The sequence below is a fragment of the Dermochelys coriacea genome, chromosome 20 (genome assembly GCF_009764565.3).
Source record: "Dermochelys coriacea isolate rDerCor1 chromosome 20, rDerCor1.pri.v4, whole genome shotgun sequence".
Taxonomy (NCBI): Eukaryota; Metazoa; Chordata; order Testudines; family Dermochelyidae; genus Dermochelys; species Dermochelys coriacea.
In genome coordinates, this window is record NC_050087.2 from 10,221,091 (window position 1) to 10,238,731 (window position 17,641).

At 49.6% G+C, this 17,641-nt stretch overlaps 1 long non-coding RNA gene across 1 annotated transcript; it reads right to left on the reverse strand.

Moving 5' to 3' along the window:
- Positions 1 to 321: 321 nt before the first annotated feature.
- On the reverse strand, positions 322 to 15,634 carry LOC122458324. Its single transcript, XR_006278319.1, has 3 exons — positions 15,624 to 15,634; positions 8,673 to 8,679; positions 322 to 433 (listed from the first exon to the last, which is right to left on the reverse strand). It is a non-coding gene; the product is annotated as an uncharacterized LOC122458324 (long non-coding RNA).
- Between the last annotated feature and the right edge of the window lie 2,007 nt (positions 15,635 to 17,641).

Genomic DNA, 17,641 nt, shown 5'->3' on the forward strand with positions numbered 1-17,641 from the left:
GGGACAGAGGGGCTGAGCATAGGGTGACCTACTGTTGTGTGGGCTCCTTGGAGCTGGGGTGGATCTGGCCTAGGCTCTGCAGCTTCCCAAGGGCCCTGGCTCCACTAAGCATCCAGCCCCTGAAAGCCACTGTGCCTGCAGGAAACAGTGCCCGTGTGCTGCTAACTGCTGAGGTGCCCCAACACTGACCTGGGCCCAGGTGGGGGGGTGGAGTGCATCCTGGTAACAGAGGAGCCCTTGCATGCTCAGAAAATCTACCCAGCCTGGGACAAGCCTGTGGGATCATGCTGGCATGTGGAATCCCCCAGCACACCAGCTTCCCCTATTCCCAGGCTGTATCTCTGCAGCCCCTGTACCTCTGTAAGCCTTCACTAAGGTCTGCAGCCTGGAGGCTTACCAGGCTGGAGCTCCCAAGCACCTCTTGCCCTTTTCCCTGGTCTGGTCTGGTCTGGTCTGGTCTGGTCCTTCCCACTCCAAGGCTAGAGTGAGACTCTTCTGCTTCTGGCCCCCAGCCCTCTTATAAGGGCCAGCTGGGCTCTGATTGAGCTGGCCACACCTGTAGCTGCTTCCCCAATTAGCCTAGCCTTTCCCAGCCGCAGCCCTCTCCAGAGCAGCTTTAACTAATCCCTTCCGGGCCAGAGCGGGGTGCTGCTCTGGATCTCCTTGGATATATGCTGAGTGAGCTTGAATTCCTCTGCAAGCCCCACAGAAAGTCTGAAAGGGCCTAAGGTTCCTGACAGGAGCCAGCTGAACATGGATCCCAGTGTCACGCTGTGGAAAAAGGGCAATGTGATGCTTGGCGGTGTAGATAGGGGAATATAGCAGGGAGAGGCTTTCACCACCGGATACTGCATTAGTGGGACCTTACTGTGGCCATTTCTGGGGTTGGCACTTCAAGAAGAATGTTGACTAATTGGAAAGGGTTCAGAGAAGAGCTACAAGGCTGATGCAAGGACTGGAAAACCTGCTCACAGCAAGCAACTGAAGATGCTCTACTTAGCATGGAGAAGGAAGGCTAAGAGGTGACTTGGTCATGCTCTGTAAATATCTAGACAAGGAGGAGATTTCTGGTAGCAGAGGGCTCTCTGATCTGTCAGGCCATAGCAGAAGGAGATCCAGTGGCTGGAGCTGGAGCTGGACAGATTCAGATTGGAAATGAGGGGCACATGTTTGACAGTGAGAGGAGTTAACCTTTGCAACAAGTTACCTAGGAATGTGGTGAATTCTCCATTGCTGCAAATCCTCACATCGGAACTGGGCAGCTCTTTCTAAAACATATGCTCTTGCTCAACCACGACTTATTGGGCTTGGTGTAGGAATCACCGGATGGATTCTCTGGCCTGTGTGATGCAGTAGATCAAAGCAGATGATCATACTCATAGAGTCATCAATTCCAAGTCCAGAAGGGACCACTGTGATCATCTCACCTGACCTCCTGTATAACACAGGCCAGAGAACTTCCCCAAAAGAATTTCTAGAGCAGAGCTTTAAGAAAAACATCCAACCTGGATTTAAAATTGTCAGTGATGGAGAATCCATTCCACCACGACCCTTGGTAAATTGTTCCAATGGTTAATTACTCTCACCATTAAAAATGTATGCCTTATTTCCAGTCTGAACTTGTTTAGCTTCAAATTCTAGCTATTGGATCATCTTATGCCTTTCTCTGCTAGATTGAACAGCCCATTATTAAATATTTGTTCCCCATGTAGATACTTTCAGTCTATAATCAAGTCACCCTTAACCTTCTCTTTCTTAAGCTAAATAGATTGAGCTCTTTGAGTCTAGCACTATAAGGCAGCTTTTCTGATCCTTTAATCATTCTTGTGGCTCTTCTCTGAATCCTCTCCAATCAACACCGTTCTTGAATTGGGGGCACCAGAACTGGACACAGGATTCCAGCAGTGGATACACCAATACAAAACACAGAGATGAAATAACCTCTCTACTCCTACTTGAGATTCCCCCATTTAATCATCCTATAATTGCATTAGCTGTTTTGACAACACCATTGTACTAGGAGTTCATGTTCAGCTGATTATCCACCATGACCCCCAAATCTTTTTCATGGTCTCTGCTTCCCAGGATCGAGTCCCCATTGTGTAAGCAGGGCCTACATTCTTTGTTCATAGATGTATGTATTTACTTTTAGCTATATTAAAATGCATATTGTTTGTTTGTGCCCAGTTTCCCAAGCAATCCAGAGAGCTGTGTAACAATGACCTGCCCTCTTCATTAGTTACCTCTCCCCCAGTTTGCGTGTCATATGCAAACTTTATCAGTGATGATTTTGTTTTCTTCCAGGTCATTGACAAAAATTCTAAAGAGCATAGGGCCAAAAACCAATCCCTGCAGGACTCTACTGGAAACATGCCCTTTTGATGATGATTACCCATTTACATTACATTTTGAGACCTATCAATTAACCAGTTTAATCCATTTAATATGTGCCATGTTAATTTTATATTGTTCTATTTCTTTAATCAAAATCGCATGTGGTACCAAGTCAAATGCCTTACTGGTCCCTTCTATGTATCCCACTTCTTTGACCTCTGCTATCCCAGCCCTGGGCACCTCATACCCAGCTCTGTCAATCCCCTTCAATCCCAACTGGCTGGCAGCCCCCTGTATTTCAGCTCTGGGACCCACATGGAGTTCTGCTGATCCTCCCCAACAGTGATCCGCAGCCCCCTGCTATGCCAGTGCTGGGATTCCCACACCCCACGATATTCCCATTGCAATGCTACCAGAAAAGTGAACTACTTGCAATCTCAAAGCTGACAAGAGGCCCCAAAAGCCTTTTCACTGCTCACCCATCCCCACCTAGTTCCACTCAGAAAATCAAGCATGACATCTAGCCAGGTTTTCCCATGGAGGGGGCCAAGTTTCATTAACCCCAGGCACACACACTACCCACTGGAGCCCACGGTGCCATACAGCTCCATGCTACCTGCAGGCTGTTCAGTGACACCCCAGGTGTGCTCTTCTTGTGCACACTTGGAAAGTGGCTACATAGATGGCATATTCACAGCCAACATGTGCATGCTCTGTGGGAGTATGTGTATGGAATATGCATCCTAGCAGGTGAACCAGGAACACGTCTCCTAGCAGATGCACCTGGAATGCGCATCCTAGCAGGTGTATTTGGACCATTTCTCCTAGTGGGAGCAGCTGGAAGTGGGTGACTGGGCAACAAAATGTCAGATGAAATTCAATGTTGATAAATGCAGAGTAATGCACATTGGAAAACATAATTCCAGCTATACATACAAAATGATGGGGTCTAAATTAGCTGTTACCACTCAAGAAAGTGATCTTGGAGTCATCATGGATAATTCTCTGAAAACATCTGCTCAACGTGCAGTGGAAGTCAGAAAAACTAAGAGAATGTTAGGAACCATTAGGAAAGGGATAGATAATAAGACAGAAAATATCATAATGCCTCTGTATAATTCCATGGTACATCCATACCTTGAATACTGTGTACAGTTCTGGTTGTCCCATCTCAGAAATAGATATATTAGAATTGGAAAAAGTGCAGAGAAAGACAACAAACATGATTAGGGGATGGAACAGCTTCCATATGAGGAGAGATTAAAAAGACTGGGACAGTTCAGCTTAGAAAAGAGATGAGTAATGGGGTATATGATAGAGATCTATAAAATCATGACGGGTGCAGAGAAAGAGAACAGGGAAGAGTTATTTATCCCTTCACGTAACACAAGAACCAGGGGTCACCCAATTAAATTAATAGGCAGCAGGTTTTAAACAAACATAAGGAAGTACTTCTTCACACAACACAAAGTCAACCTGTGGAACTCATTGCCAGAGGATGTTGTGAAGGCCAAAAATATGACTGGATTCAAAAATGAATGTGGTAAATTCATGATAGATTCAACAATGGCTATTAGCCCAGATGGGTAGGGACACAACCCCATGCTCTGGGTGTCCCTAACCCTCTGACTGCCCAAACCTGGGACTGGACTACGGGTGATGGATCACTTGATAAAATGCCCTGTTTTGTTCATTCTCTCCGAAGCATCTGGCACTGGCTACTTCTGGAAGACAGGGATACTGGGCTAGATGACCATTGGTCTGACCTATTATGGCTGTTCTTATGTTCTTATGAAACATGCCTCTTAGCAGTTTTACCTGGAACATGTCCCCTAGCAGGTTGTGATGAATGTGAGAATTTTCTGTAGTATCTTTATGACCTCTCTGCATCACTCTGAATAGTTAAAGTGCAGTTCCTTGGCAGAGTGGAAAACCTGGAATATCGCTGTCTGGGTGTGATGCTCTGTACCTCGAGGGAATACCCTGTACCCCCATGCTCATCCTTATAATATGATTGTGTGGTGTCCAATGCAGAGTTTGTCATGTCGGGTGTCTTCAGAAGGCTCATGATGCACTGAGCATTGTTGTTATAGTAATGTTATGTTATAGGCTGTAATTTCATGTATATAGTTATGAGGCTGAAAATGTGTGCTCATGGCTTAAAACAAGCCCAGGCAAAAGCTCTCCAAGAGCAGAGGGTATGTATGGGATAAACCCAGCCCAGCTGCACAAAAACAAAGGACACTGGCAACAAAGGATCTGTTGGACTCTCGGGTGAGTCACTCCCCTTCCTTTGGTTATTATAATGAGATAATGCTCACCTGACTCTGAAGTGGGGGGGGTGCGAAGCCAAGAGGGAAGAAAGAACATGATAAAAGGAAGAGACTTTGCCATGCTCTTCCTCTGTCTTCCACCTCCATTTACAGACATCACCACCAGGCGACTGAAACCGGGATCAAAGGGCAACCAGCCAGCCTGTGGTGAGAAGCATCTAAGTTTGTAAGGACACTGAAAGTATTAAGATCAGCTTGGAATGCGTTTTGCTTTTATTTCATTTGACCAAATCTGACTTGTTGTGCTTTGACTTATAATCACTTAAAATCTGTCTTTGTAATTAATAAATTTGTTTGTTTATTCTACCTGAAGCAGTGGATTTGGTTTGAAGCATGTCACAGACTCCCCTTGGGAGAACAAGCTTGGTACATATCAATTTATTTGTTAAATTGATGAACTCATATAAGCTTTCAGTGTCTGGCGGGCATAACTGGACACTGCAACATGGCAGTTCCTAGGGTTGTGTCTGGGACCAGAGATATTGACTAGTGTCATTCAGTTGCACAATCCAAAGAGCTGCTTACATGCCAGAGGCTGTGCGTGAACAGCCCAGGATTGGGGGTTTTCACAGCAAATCAGGGTAAGTCTGGCTCCCAGAGTCAAGGATTAGAGTGACCTAGCAGATCACTGGTCCAGATAACACCAGGGGAATGTCACACTGGGGTGATAAAAATGGGTCATTCAGGACTGGCTAGAACCAGCCATATCAGTGGAGCATTTGGAAAGACAATGGGAACTCAATGACTGATACCCCATTGTGGGAGGCTCTGGAAGGGTGGAACATGTGAACTCAACATGGCTCTGCAGGAAGAAGACAGTGGCTTAAGACAGGTGTTGGTGTGAACAGATGAACTTAGAGACAAGAGCTCTGACTTGGGACTGTCAGACAAAGGGACAAAGAAAGGAGAGCCAAAATGGTTCCTACAGCAGCATGGCTCTAGGTGTTGGCCAGTCTGGACTACATCTTAACCTTTGCTTCTCTATGCTAACCTAACAACTCCTGATGTCATAGAATCATAGAATATCAGGGTTGGAAGGGACGTCAGGAGGTCATCTAGTCCAATCCCCTGCTCAAAGCAGGACTGATCTCCAACTAAATCATCCATGTCATGTTCCAGTTGACTAATAACTCTGCTCTGCTTTGTAAAGGCTGCCTTGTCTCACTGCAAATACTTGCTGAGGTGCATTGGTCCCTGGAGAGAGTGAAAATCCCTGACCAAGATCTATCTCAGCTGGACTCACTGGGCAGAGCTCATGGTGAGAAGCAAGAGTGCTGGAGCCTAGACACTCAGTTTCAGAGGCCACATGGCCTAGTCTTAAGGAAGATCAGGAGCCCATGAGGTTTGGCACACTGAAAAGGTATCTCCAAGGAACTGTTTAAATGGCAGGGCATAGCACAGAACCTGTGAATCTGTGACATGGGTACACCTGGAATGTGCCTCCAAAATGTTTGCCTGGAATGTGTCTCCTAGCAGGTTTACCTCAAAGGTGCCTCCTGGGGGCTTTACCTGGAATGTGGCTCCTAGTTCCTTCACCTGGTGCCTTTGGGAGCAGTTAGCTCAGATGCCCCAGAGAGAATGACTGGCCCCACACCCTGTGCTCCCCTAGGTGAGGGGACTCATGCAGGGGCCTATGAGATTCAAACCCAGACAGTCACATATGTGGCTCTGATGAGCAGATGCTGAGGGGGCACCATCCTAATCCCCTAGCCCCAGCCACCACTGCGTAAACATTCTGTACAGCTTTGCAAACAGATTGAAACACTCGCTGACCTGGAGAGAGGCAGAGAGCTTAGTGGGGGGGGGGGTTGCTGAGCAAAGGCTGATTGATGCGAATTATCAGCTATGCTCTGGAAGCAGTTTTAGAGCCCACGGGAAGAGAGCACCACTGCAGCACTGATCACGTGGGTACAAGGAAGAGGGGCATTGAGTGGGGAGGAGCCAGGGTGAGGAGAGGCATGGGGGAAGGGCACGGGTTTGGGAGAGGCACAGGGTTATGAGAGGCATGAGGGATGGACATGAGGTGGGAAGAGGCACACAGAGGCATGAGGGAGCAGCATGGTGGGGGAGAGGCATAGGCTGAGAGGAGGCATGGGGAGGGGTATGGGATGGGGAGCCGCACAGGGTGGGGAGGGGTAATAAGTGGGGAGAGGCATAGTCTGAGGAGAGGAAGTGGGAGGGGGATGGGGTGGGGAGAGGCACAGGGTGGGGAGAGGCATGGAGGAGGGGTATGGGGTTGGAGGAGGCACAGGGTGGTGAGAGGGATTGGGAAGGGCACTGGGTGGTGAGAGGGATGGGGCAGGGGTATAGGGTGGGGAGAGGCACAGGGTGGAGAGTGGCATGGGGTGGGAAGAGGCACACCATGAGGAGAGGTATGAGGCATAGGGTAGGGAGAGGCTCAGGGTGAGAAGCTGCATTGGGAAGGGACATGGGGTGGAAAGAGGCACAGGGAGAGGAAAGGCATGGGGAGGGGAATGGGGTGTGGCGAGGCACAGGGTGAGGGGAGAGGCATGTGGTGGGGAGATGGGGTAGGGAGAGGCACAGGGTGAAGAGAGGCATGGGGGAGGAGCTTGGAGTGTGGGAGGCACAGTGTGAAGATTGGCATGGGGGAGGGGCATGTTGTGGGGAAAGGTATGATGGAGGGGCATAGGGTGGGTAGAGGCACAGGGTGAGGAGAGGAAAGGGGAAAGGGCATGGGGTGGGGAGAGGCACACATGAGAGGAGGCATGGGGTAGGGGCATAAGGTGGGGAGAGGCACGGGGTGAGGAGAGGTATGTGGTAGGAAGTGGCAAGGGTGGAAGGACAGGGTATGTATTTCACATCACTAGCTCAGGACAAGGAATGCCCTACAACATGGAAAGGGAGACCCCAAAGGTGCCCCTGGAACCAACCTGTGGCCCATGGCCACCAACACCAGCCTGTCGGGTTTGGGTGTCGGTGCCGGCACTGCATGCCCTTGGTTAAGCCTGTGTCTGTGGGCTGAGCAGGTTGTCAAGACAAAAAGCCCAGGTGTGAGCTCTTCCCAGGGAGCCGGGGAACCACCCAGCAGGAGCCCCACCTGTCCCAGCCAAATGATCCCTGCACCAAGCTCCCAGGAACTGCGATCTGTCCCTCAGACCAGAGAGCTGCCTGTTCCTGCTGCTGCCCCTCCAAACCCCCCCCTGCTCCCCAATTCAGGGGCCTGACCAATCCCTTCTTGACCCCTGCTTCCACCCTGTTCACTAGGCACTAACATACCCAGCCCCGACACTGAGTCCTGTTTCCTCCCAGCTTCAGTTCCACCCACTCCCATACTCCAAACCCAGCTTCCAGTCCATTCAACCATAGAATAGAATATCAGGGTTGAAAGGGACCTTGGGAGGTCATCTAGTCCAACCCCCTGCTCAAAGCATGACCAATCCCCAACTAAATCATCCCAGCCAGGGCTTTGTCAAGCCTGATCTTAAAAACTTCTAAGGAAGAAGATTCCACCACCTCCCTAGCGAACCCATTCCAGTACTTCGCCACCCTCCTAGAGAAATAGTGTTTCCTAATATCCAACCTAAACCTCCCCCACTGCAACTTGAGACCATTACTCCTTGTTCTGTCATCTGCTACCACTGAGAACAGTCTAGATCCATCCTCTTTGGAACCCCCTTTCAGGTAGTTGAAAGCAGCTATCAAATCCCCTCTCACTCTTCTCTTCCACAGAATAAACAATCCCAGTTCCCTCAGCCTCTCCTCATTAGTCATGTGCTCCAGCCCCCTAATCATTTTTGTTGCCCTCCGCTGGACTCTTTCCAGTTTTTCCACATCCTTCTTGTAGTGTGGGGCCCAAAACTGAACACAATCCTCCAGATGAGGCCTCACCAATGTCGAATAGAGGGAAATGATTTCGTCCCTCGATCTGCTGGCAATGCTCCTACTTATACAGCTCAAAATGCCATTGGCCTTCTTGGCAACAAGGACACACTGTTGACTCATATCCAACTTCTCGTCCACTGTAACCCCTAGGTCCTTTTCTACAGAACTGCTGGCTAGCCACTCGGTCCCTAGTCTGTAGCGGTGCATGGGATTCTTCTGTCCTAAGTGCAGGACTCTGCACTTGTCCTTGTTGAACCTCATCAGATTTCTTTTGGCCCAATCCTCTCATTTGTCTGGGTCCCTCTGTATCCTATCCCTACCCTCCAGCGTATCTACCACTCCTCCCAGTTTAGTGTCATCTGCAAACTTGCTGAGGGTGCAATACACGTCATCCTCCAGATCATTAATGAAGATATTGAACAAAACCGGCCCCAGGACCGACCCTTGGGGCACTCCACTTGATACCGGCTCCCAATTAGACATGGAGCCGTTGATCACTACCCGTTAAGCCCGACAATCTAGCTAGCTTTCTGTCCACCTTATAGTCCATTCATCCAGCCCATACTTTAACTTGCTGGCAAGAATACTGTGGGAGACCCTATCAAAAGCTTTGCTAAAGTCAAGGAATAACATGTCCACTGCTTTCCCCTCATCCACTGAGCCAGTTATCTCACCATAGAAGGCAATTAGGTTAGTCAGGCATGACTTGCCCTTGGTGAATCCATGCTGACTGTTCCTGATCACTTTCCTCTCCTCAAGGTGCTTGCAAATTGATTCCTTGAGGACCTGTTCCATGATTTTTCCAGGGACTGAGGTGAGAGTTTCTCGGATCCTCCTTCTTCCCTTTTTTAAAGATGGGCACTACATTAGCCTTTTTCCAGTCATCTGGGACTTCCCCAGATTGCCATGAGTTTTCAAAGACAATGGCCAATGGCTAACCATCCCCTGCCAGCCAGGCTGATGCTCAAGCTCCCTGCCCCACATAACTCCCAGCTGCCCCAGCCAATCCATCTACTCTCACACCACTGCAGCCCCCCATCTGCCCCACCTCCTTCACCATCTGGACCCTGTGCCCACCCCTACCCTGCCCAATACCCAGATTTCATCATCTGATGAGGTGTTAGGTTTCCATGATACGTGCAGTGAGGGGGAGAGGCAGGTAGGGTAGGAAGGTGAGGGAGAGGATGGGGGGAGGGAGACAGCACAAGACAGGAGGGGCTTCTAGGACCCTGAGAGCCTCTTGATGTCAACTGGCAAATGGCACCCTGTTATGTAACAGCAAATCTTAGCAGGTCTGACAAACTCACTGCTCACAGCACCTAAACAGTGTATATGTATCCAAACAGTGTCCTGTAAGCTGGCATTTGGAAACTGGCAACAGGCCGATCATGAATATCCTGGTATGATGTATGTACAGGTTGTGTACAGAGAGTGATGTACATATGCTGGGAATATATTCTGACAAGGTGTTGTGGAGGTCAGGTGACCAGACATCCCGATATTATTAGGACCATCCTGATATTAGGGGCTTTGTCTTATATAGACCCTATAATCCCCCAACTAATTCGTCCCTTTGTCACAATTTTTCATACTTGCTATCTGGTCACCCTGTGTGGAGGCAGCTGGTAAACAAACCTGCCCTGGACAAAGGAATGTGTCTTTACCCATCTGTGGAGCTCAAGCCAGCAGGCAGAGGAGAAAACAGCATGGCTGTGTTACAAACAAAGGACAACAAAAATACATTTGCATCTAAGGTAAGCAATTAGCTACTAGCGATTATCTTTGAAAAATCATGGAAGACAGGAGAGATTCCAGAAGACGGGAAAAAGGCAAATATAGTGCCAATTTATAATAAGGGAAATAAGGACAACCCGGGAAATTACAGACCAGTCAGCTTAACTTCGGTACCCAGAAAGATAATGGAGCAAATAACTAAGCAATCAATTTGCAAACATCTAGAAGATAATAAGGTGATAAGTAATAGTCAGCATGGATTTGTCAAGAACAAATCGTGTCAAACCAACTGATAGTTTTCTTTGACAGGGTAACAAGCCTTGTGGATAGTGGGGAAGCGGTAGATGTGGTATATTTTGACTTTAGTAAAGCTTTTGATACTGTCTCGCATGACCTTCTTATAAACAAACTAGGTAAATGCAACCTAGATGGAGCTACTATAAGATGGATGCATAACTGGTTGGAAAACCATTCCCAGAGAGTAGTTATCAGTGGTTCACAGTCATGCTGGAAGGGCATAATGAGTGGGGTCTCGCAGGGTCAGTTCTGGGTCCAGTTCTGTTCAATATCTTCATTAATAATTTAGATAATGGCATAGAGAGTACACTTATAAACTTTGTGGATGATAAGATGGGAGGGGTTGCAAGTGCTTTGGAGGATATGATTATAATTCAAAATGGTCTGGACAAACTGTAGAAATGGTCTGAAGTAAATAGGATGAAATTCAATAAGGACAAATGCAAAGTACTCTACTTAGGAAGGAACAATCAGTTGCACACATACAAAATGGGAAATGACCTCCTAGGAAGGAGTACTGCGGAAAGGGATCTGGGGGTCATAGTGGACCACAAGCTAAATATGAGTCAACAGGGTAACACTGTTGCAAAAAAAGTGAATATCATTCGGGGATGTATTAGCAGGAGTCTTGTAAGCAAGACACAAGAAGTAATTCTTTCACTCTACTCTGCACTGATTAGGCCTCAACTGTAGTATGGTGTCCAGTTCTGGACGCCACATTTCAGGAAAGATGTGGACAAATTGGAGAAAGTCCAGAGAAGAGCAACAAAAATGATCAAAGGTCTAAACCTAAACCTATGAGGGAAGGTTGAAAAAATTGAATTTGTTTAGTCTGGAAAAGAGAAGACTGCAAGGGGACATGATAACAGTTTTCAAGTACATAAAAGGTTGTTACAAGGAGGAAGGAGAAAAAAATTTCTTCTTAACCTCTGAGGATATGACAAGAAGCAATGGAGCTTAAATTGCAGCAAGGGAGGTTTAGGTTGGACTGTAGGGGAAACTTCTTAACTGTCAGGGTGGTTTAGCGCTGGAATAAATTGCCTAGGGAAGTTGTGGAATCTCCATCATTGGAGATTTTTAAGAGGTTAGACAAACACCTGTTAGGAATGGTCTCGATAATACTTACTCCTGCCATGTGTGCAGGGGACTAGACTAGATGACTTCTCGAGGTCCCTTCCAGTCATATGATTCTATGAAAGTGGTCAAGCCAATCAAAAAAAGCAAATTGACCAGAAGATGAAGAATGGGCTTGACTCCTGCATCCAAAAGAACACACAGAAAGGGAGAGGAACTTTGTCTCAGCTTATTTTTCAAATAAAGCATTTAAAGGTTTGCTGAACTACAAAAAGGAAGAAGGGGAACTCCTTGGTTAGCCATCACCTAGGGGCCAAGGCTCTCAGAATCTGTAAAAGTTGGATCCCCAACAATGTGGGTTGATGATACTGAGAACTGACTGTAGGTGAGAAATTGCCTGAGACCACGATTGTAAACTGCTAAGATTTAGACCGGGGTGGCCAACATGAGCCTGAGAAGGAGTCAGTATTTACCAATGTGCATTGCCAAAGAGCCACAGTAACACATCAGCAGCCCCCCGTCAGTTCCTTCACCACAGTGTATCCCATCTGCCAGCAGCACCGCCGATCAGCACCTAACCCTCCATCCCTGCGCCTCCCGCCCACCACGATCAGCTGTTTTGTTGTGTGCAGAAGGCTCGCAGGGAGGGAGCAGGGAGGAGCATGGGCATGGCAGACTCTGGGAAAGGGGCGGGGGGCCTTGGGGGAAGGAGTGGAATGGGGCTGGGGCCTGGGACAGAGCCAGGGGTTGAGCATTGAGCACTCTGTAGCACACTGGAAAGTTGGCGCCTGTAGCTCCAGCCTCAGAGTTGGCGCCTATGTAATGAGCTGCATATTAACCTCTAAAGAGCCGCATATGGCTCCGGAGCCACAGGTTGGCCACCCCTGATTTAGACACTGAAAGGCTTGTTTTATTTGTAACCATTTTCTGTTTCCATTGTCTCTGCCAAATATCACTTACATCTCCGTTCTTTATTAATAAACTTATTCTTGTGTTATGAAGTTACCACAGTGCTGTGCATTAAGATGAAGTGTGTGACATTAGCAGACTACCAGGCTTGTGTGTATGCACTGTCTCACTGGAGACAGCAGACTTAACAATATCTGTGAGTGTCCAGTGATAGGGACAGGACACTGCAGGGATACGTCTCTGGGGAACTTGAGAACCGGGATTTACTGACTGTTACCTGCTAGGCAGATTAAGACTGGCAGAGTCTTGAGGAGTTTGCTGGTGAGGTGGGCAGGCTGGTGTGGCAGGGGTGCACAGTTTAAGCTCTAGCAAAGCTTTTTCTTGCTGGGGCATAGGGGGACACAGTGACTTATGATTCTGGTGCCCCAAGAAAGTGTCACAGCTGTACAGAGCAGAAGGGGGAAAGGAAATAAAATGGGGGAGAGTCCCGTGGGGGCTGGCCCTGCTATTGCTCCTTCTTCGTATGTGTGGTGGTGAGGAGCATTGTCCTCTCCAGAGAGGATGAGCCAGCACTTTTCATCAGCACAAAATTCATCACAAACCACAGGGCCCTACCCCCTATAACAGCCTCCCCAATGGGCCTCCTAACTCCTATAACACACTCCTCCAATAAGCTCCTATCTCCCTATAACACTCTCCCAAATTGGTCCCTACCCCCCCCAACATCCCCCAATGGGACCCTAACCTGCTTTATACACTCCCCCAATGGGCCTCTACTTCCCTATAATACCCTCCCCCAATGGAACCCCAGCCCCTTACCCTCCCCAGTGGGCCCTTAACCCGCATGCCACACTCCCGGGTGGGGTCTTACCTCCTATAACACCCTTGAGGGTCTATTAACCTTTCATTATTCCTTTCCAACCCTGTGAGGACCCCATTCGTCATGGTGCCTGGCCCTGCAGAGCAACTCTGTCCACCCACTGTTCAGATAAGGGCAGGAAGTAGAGCTGAGAGTGACTGGGTCCAGCTCACCACTGTCTTGGGCCTGACTGTGACCTGCTTTGGGGGTGCTGGGCACTGGTTGTGTGGGCGTACATGGGTGGCAAAGTGGGCATATCTCACTTTTGGGGAATCCCCTGCCACAAGGGGGATTCCTGGGTGGCAGAGGGGCTGTGGGACAGCCTTGCCCTCCTAGCTGAGGAACATGGTGGAGCCCAATCTGGGCAGGCGGGGACCCCTGCTATCCTGGGCTGCTGTGTCTGTTGGGAACCACCTCCACCCAGGGAGATGTCCCTGGGCCCAGCTGCCTCCTCCATCACAAAGGGGCAATGTGGGCACCCAGTCCCACACGCGCAAGGCTGAGCTGGACTGCAGCCCAAGGCGGGACCTGGCAACAGCACCTCCAGGAGCTGAACAGGGCCCATCACCAGTGTCCTGACCTGGCTGCGTTCCCCACCACTGCACTCCAGGCAACAGCATCTCCAGGACTTGTGCCAGGGCAGGGACACACTGGGCCAGAGCTCTGCTCAGAGCTGCTGCCAGGGGAAAGGGGTGAGGCACCCTTCCCCCCGCCCCATCTCAACCCCGGCTCAGCACTGCCCCAGGGCTTGGCTGACTGACACTGGCTGCTTTGGCCACTGAGGGCAATGCTGCAGGCAGGTAGAGTTGGGCACAACATCACCCTGCTCAGACGCCCGTCTGGCACTGTGCCAGCCCTTCCTGGGTCATTCATGAGCACCTTTGCACTGAGCCGTGTCATGTGGGTGGCTCTGCCAGAGACCAGAGGATGCTCAGTGGCTCTGCTTGGAATCGAACCCCAACATCAGCCTGAGGGTGGGAACTTTTGGTGTGCCCCTGAGCTCCTGGGAAAACCCCACAGCTCCACTCTCACCCCTAGCTACTGCATCCACTGCAGACAGGTCCCAACCTCACTACCAGATCTGGGGGAGGGGGAAAGCCAGCCTGGGCTGGGTGCTTACCAGGTGCCTGAAAGACCTGGGGCTGGCATCCTTCCCACACACCTGGAGCCCCCCAGCAAAGCCCTGGAGGGGCGTCCTGTGCATTGTCCTCCTGCTCTACACTGAATGGTAGCAGGCTGGGAGCTGGGCTCTGGACGAGCAAAGGGTGACACACTAAGCAGCCTCTTAGCCTTGTGCCCTCTCTTTTAGGCAGGGGGACCTGCCCCAGAGCCCTTGCACGCATAGCAAGGGGCTGGATTGAGAGGTTTGTATTGGGTCATGCAAGCCGCAGGGCTTCCTGCAGTCTGAGTGTAGGGCAATGCCCATCTTGTGAACAGTGCCCAGGGATACCAGCCTGCATGAGCTCCACTCGCTCTGCAGCCTCATCCGCTCACGAGATGAATCCCTGAGCAGGGCAAGGCTCTGCTTTGACTGGGAAATCTCAGTCCAGAAGATTAAGAGCAATTTGCCATGGCTTAGCCCTGACAATCCATCCGCTCCCTGCAGCTGGACAGCAGGCCACATGCTGCAGAGGTGGAGATGCTGAGGGGGAGCAGGCCTGGCTGGGTTGATGCAGATGAGTTCCTTGGACAGGGTGGGCCACCCCTACACACCAATACTCCAGTCTTGATTCTGATTAACCCCCGGAGCCCCTGCACCCCAGTTCCCCAGCCCAGCTGAGGATCCCTGAGCATGGATATAGGGATGGCAGAGGCAAAGCTGCGCCCCTCCCCTCACACCCGTTCCTGGGTCCAGCCCCTGGTGCATGTTAGAGCCACCTGGAGTCATCTCTAATTCATGGCTGCGGCTGGGGATGAGCAGGGAGACCTGGCCAGGCCCCCCTTCCCCCGCCAGAGCCCCATGAGCAGGTGACATAGGAACTGACGCAGGGGTTCTGCACTTCCCCCAATGCTCGGGGGCCGCTCTGGCAGCTGGACCTGCTGAGATCGGCACAGCTTTGTGCCCCTGGGCACTGAAGAATTGGGGCAGTTTGCTGGGACAAGGCCCTGGAGCAGAAAGAACACTGGGATGCTGCACATACACTGGGGCTGTTATTTCCTCTAGCCACCCCTTCCCACAGCACCAGCCCGGTCTGGGGGGTTCAGCCTGAGAGTCCCACTCAGCACAGGGGACATGTGACCTCTGCACCAGGGTGACCAATTATGGAGTGCAGGTCACAACCCTGCTCACTGGGGCTGGCCCAAGGACCTGCCAAAGCCAGAGCAGGTTGAGATTAAGGCCCCAGACAGGGACTCAGGGCAGGGGGTCCACGGAGCCCCAGGGAATGTCTTGCTTAGGGCCTGACTTTTCTGAGGTGCTCAGCAGCTGCGGCTCCCACCAACTCGCATAGGAGTTGCAGATGCCTGGCACCCCTGAGGAAGGGGCAGAGGTTGAGGTGCTCAGCACCCAGCATGGAGAGCCCAGTGATCCCCTGGCGCTCAGGCTGCTAGTGATCATAGAATCATAGAAAATCAGGGTTGGAAGGGACCTCAGGAGGTCATCTAGTCCAACCCCCTGCTCAAGGCAGAAGCAACTGCAACTAAATCATCCCAGCCAGGGCTTTGTCAAGCCGGGCCTTAAAAACTTCTAAGGATGGAGATTCCACCACCTGCCTAGGTAACCCATTCCAGTGCTTCACCAACCTCCTAGTGAAATAGTTTTTCCTAATATCCAACCTAAACCTCCCCCACTGCAACTTGAGACCATTACTCCTTGTTCTGTCATCTGCTACCACTGAGAACAGCCTAGATCCATCCTCCATGGAACCCCCTTTCAGGTAGTTGAAAGCAGCTATCAAATCCCCTCTCACTCTTCTCTTCTTCAGACTAAATAAGCCCAGTTCCCTCAGCCTCTCTTTCATTGAAGTGAAGTGAAGTGAAGATGAAGTGATTCCACCTTCATCCTCCAGGTATTCGCAAATTGAATGTTTTATACATTGCTCTAATAGCTTCACAAGTATTGAGGTGAGGCTGACTCGTCTAAAGTTCTTCAGCTCTTCCTTTTTCCCCTTTTTAAAGATGGACACTACATTAACCCTTCTCCAGTCTTCTGGGACTTCTCCTGTCCTCCATGAGTTTGCAAATATTGTTGCCAGTGGCTCTGAAATTTCTTCAGCTAATTCCTTGAGCACCCTCAGGTGAATAGCATCTGGCTCCACTGATTTGAATTCATTCAAATGAGTCAGAAGATCTCTGACATGCTCTTTACTTATCTTTATCTGCATCGCTTCCACTTTATTGTCTATTGTAACTTTGCTAATCATCTGATCACATTATTTTTTTGTGAGACAACTGAAGCAAAGCATCTTCTGTTACCAACTCACATTGTCCATTGAGCAGCCAGCCCACACCATCCCTGATCTTTCTTTTTTGTCTTGACACATTTGTAGAACCCCTTCTTGTTGTCGCTAACATTCCTTGCCAGCTGTAACTCATTCTTTAATAGTAACTCATTTCAATAGTCTTCCAACAGATATCAGGGAAGTTAAAATCCCACATTAATACTAGCTCACGTGTGTTAGCTGCTTGTAGAATGCCAGATCCACGTCCTCTTCTTGATTTGGTGGTCTATAATAGACCCGCACCATAACATTGCTACATTGCTACATTGCTACTTGTTCTTTTCCCATTTTTTCCTCACCCAGAGACTCTCAGTAGGTCTGCCGCTTGCTTCCTCTTGGACCTCGGAGCAAGTGTATGCATTCTGGACATACAGCACAATGCCTCCTCCTTTTTTCCCATACCTATCCTTCCAGAACAAGCTATATCCCTCAATGCTGGTACTCCAGTCTTGGGGGTTGTCCTACCACGTCTCTGTAATGCCGATTAAGTCAAAATTTTCTTCACATACCATGACTTCTAGTTCATTCTGCTTGTTCCCCATACTCTAGGCATCAAACATATTTTGCAGACTGCCTTGTTCCCTTTCTTCTTGCCTCTTTGGTGCAGTTGTGGTTTCTAGTCCCTTCTCCAGAATTTATGTCCCTTGCCTTCTCTTACTCGCATCTGGGCAAATTCCTCGGGGCCTCATCAATCAACTTGTTGGACATGTTCTCGATGCCACAGGCTCAGTCTGGGGGCAGGTCTACACTACAGTCGGGATCGATGCTGTGAGATCGATCTACCAGTGGTTGATTTAGCAGGTCTAGTAAAGACCCAC